This window comes from Formica exsecta, unplaced genomic scaffold, assembly GCF_003651465.1.
Source record: "Formica exsecta isolate Colony F162 unplaced genomic scaffold, ASM365146v1 scaffold181, whole genome shotgun sequence".
Lineage (NCBI taxonomy): Eukaryota > Metazoa > Arthropoda > Insecta > Hymenoptera > Formicidae > Formica > Formica exsecta.
In genome coordinates this window covers 683544-686973 of record NW_021849121.1, presented here as the reverse complement: position 1 = coordinate 686973, position 3430 = coordinate 683544, and positions in this window count along the sequence as shown.

Here is a 3430-nt window from a genome sequence, read left to right as displayed (position 1 = left end):
ACGGGCAGGTGGGGGTGGGGGGGGGGGGGGGGGGGGGGGGGGGGGGGTAATTGTACCACAATTGCGTAATCGCTTATATATCAATAGGATTGCTCTTTTATACGAGACAGGCTAAACATTAATTAATCACCATTAATTTTTCACTATTTTGCACGCGATATAATTTTTGCTGTATGCGTGTGCAAATTTCATCGTCCGCGTATCACGTATACATAGTAATTAAAATATACGATATTTTTAGATTTAAACCAGAATGAAAAGTTATAAGAAAAAGTTATGTATGGGCATATCGTGTTAATAAAAATATATCATGACACTATCTAAAAAAGGTCATGTGCCACACATACACGATAAATATAAATTATATTTTTCTCATGAAAAAAATCAGAAATCTCTTTTCCAGATACTATAATTAAATTATCGATATATGGAAAGGTTTCTGATTTACGAGCGTAGTATTTAAATAAATTTGCTTTCCTTGAAATTATTAGCGTCTTCTCCGAAGAGCATCTTCGCGATTTTAGCATTACACACGTAGTTCTGTTCCTGTCTTTTCCGGATTCGAGATGGCAACCAGTTTGCCGGGCGCTCGATGGTTAACAACATCGTCTTTTTTCATCGAAGCATATGCCGAGCCTATATTAGGAAACTTGCAGTCACGTGGAAGAGAAGATAGCGCGTAGGCGCACGAAGCGAAAAATCGAAAATTTGATACGAATCTCCCGATTTTAACTGTATTGTCATTGAAACAGTACAGTTGCTCGATATAATTGTTTTCCTTTGAAAACGATTATTGACGTCCGACTATAAAATTTTTATTCTTTTCATCGGACATTACATATCATCTCTCTTAGCATTTTGTTGTATTTGACGATAATTATCAATTTATTTAAAGCAGATACGAATAGAAATGGACACATAAATTATTTCGAATAAATAATAATAAATAAAAAATGTAGACGAGATAAACGTTGCGTCAGAGGATATTCTATGTGAAATAATGTCAAGAAACTTGTGACGTCGAAAATATTCTTCATAGAGGATTAGGAAGACAAAGTTTTTACGAATCTACTCGCGACAACGTCATTTTTTCACGTATACTTTTCTTTTTTTCCTTTCATAAAAATACGAATAAAATATAAGTTACCTTCCTCCATTCTCTCTTTCTCTCTCTCTCTCTCTCTCTCTCTCTCTCTCTCTCCTCGATATAATTGTTTTCCTTTGAAAACGATTATTGACGTCCGACTATAAAATTTTTATTCTTTTCATCGGACATTACATATCATCTCTCTTAGCATTTTGTTGTATTTGACGATAATTATCAATTTATTTAAAGCAGATACGAATAGAAATGGACACATAAATTATTTCGAATAAATAATAATAAATAAAAAATGTAGACGAGATAAACGTTGCGTCAGAGGATATTCTATGTGAAATAATGTCAAGAAACTTGTGACGTCGAAAATATTCTTCATAGAGGATTAGGAAGACAAAGTTTTTACGAATCTACTCGCGACAACGTCATTTTTTCACGTATACTTTTCTTTTTTTCCTTTCATAAAAAAATACGAATAAAATATAAGTTACCTTCCTCCATTCTCTCTTTTTCTCTCTCTCTCTCTCTCTCTCTCTCTTTCTTTCTCTAGAACGGTTTCTCTCTATATTTTCATAAACGCAAACAGGTTACGCGTCTACAAGCAAGAGGTGTCCCACCATTTTCTACCGTCCGTCGAGATAGAAAACGCTCACCTCAACGATGGGAACGGCAGGTGGTCTGCTTTTGTCGTATGCGATTATTAAATTTTTGCACTGAGAGAGAGAGAAAGAGAGAGAGCACATTCTAACGCGCATCCGATTCTTCTCAGACCTCTTCGTGCTTGCCAAAATTCCTCTTTTTTCGGCATGCGTCGCGCCGTGCCCGTATTAGGAAACTTGCAGCCATTGTATCCGGCTTGCCCAAACGACCAACAACCGACGACGAAGACAACAACGAGATTGCTCTGTCTCCCCTCTTTCCTCTCTTCCGTTTTTCATCTTTCCCCATTGATGACAGTTCGCGAAAGCGACAAAATGATAAGAGAGATTTTGATTGTACGAATTTTCTTTGACAAATATTGTTCTATTTTAGAGTTTAAAATCAAAGATTTTTAAAAAGTAATCGAAAAAATAAATTTATATAACTTGTGAGCTTTTAACTTGCGCAGTTGAAAAATTTATATTAAGCTTAACATATATATCGTCTGTTCTAAACGGTTCACGAAATTTTATGTTAATTTGACATAATATGGATATATTAAATGGTGACACATTAATACTATGTTAATATTTCAATACAAAATGAATGCAAACTTCATAGTAATCTGAAATAAATTTTTTTAATATCAATATATTTTTAATGATGAAATTAACTTAGAAAAAAGTTATTGACGATCTGTAATCACTCTTACTTCTATTATAAAATAAAACCAACATTTTTTTTCTGTAAATTTTAACAGATAAATCTTGTCACTAATAATACGGAACATATCTATTATGTAAAATTAAAAATATGTGCACATTGTATTATTTCTACACTTTTTTTTCAGTTGTTTTAATAATTTAACATTTTAGTTCAATTAACACATAAATGTGTTGAATATTTAACAGAAAAATTTTAACCGACATATTTTTTAACAAGAAAACAAATTTTCCAACTGTGTGCGAGGCAATCCGTATGACAATCGCCTCGATGAGTGATTTTTCTTTTTCGCACACACGTTAATGCGTATGCATGTCTGTAAATGTACGTACGCCCGCGTGCACCGTACAGATACATACGACTGATGATAAAAAACTTTCAAGGTGAGCCGGGCCGCGATATATGAATGGCCGTATGCATGAATGGGTGGCTGTACGCACTCTGGAGAGACCAACCGGTGGGATGCGGTGCACGCACGCAGACTCTGCCGATTGCGCGTACGTATCTGACTAGTGCGTATATACAAGGTGTCTCACAATTGTTTACAGGCTGTTCGTATTCTATAAAAATGTCGCCAAATGCAACGATCGTTTAATCAACCAAGATTTACGCAAAAGTTATCTCACCATTAATTATACCTTGTAAAATTCTTTTACTTTGTTTAATTAATAGATATGTAAGCCCTTCTTAGGGCCAATTTCACCAAGTCCGATTAGATGAACCGACGGTTAAAATTAGCAGAGTTCCAACTGAAATGATATAAATGCTTGGTTTTCCTTCACCTCTATTTTCTGTTGGTCACCCTGCTAATTTTAACCGTCGGTTCATCTAACCGGACTTGATGAATTTGGCCCTTAACATTGTAAAAAAAATTTCGAAAAGGATATTGATATGAAAAACTATTGTTAATACCAAAGTATCAGAATCAATCTCCTTAGAAATATCATTAGAAAAAAACCGAAGAAGGAA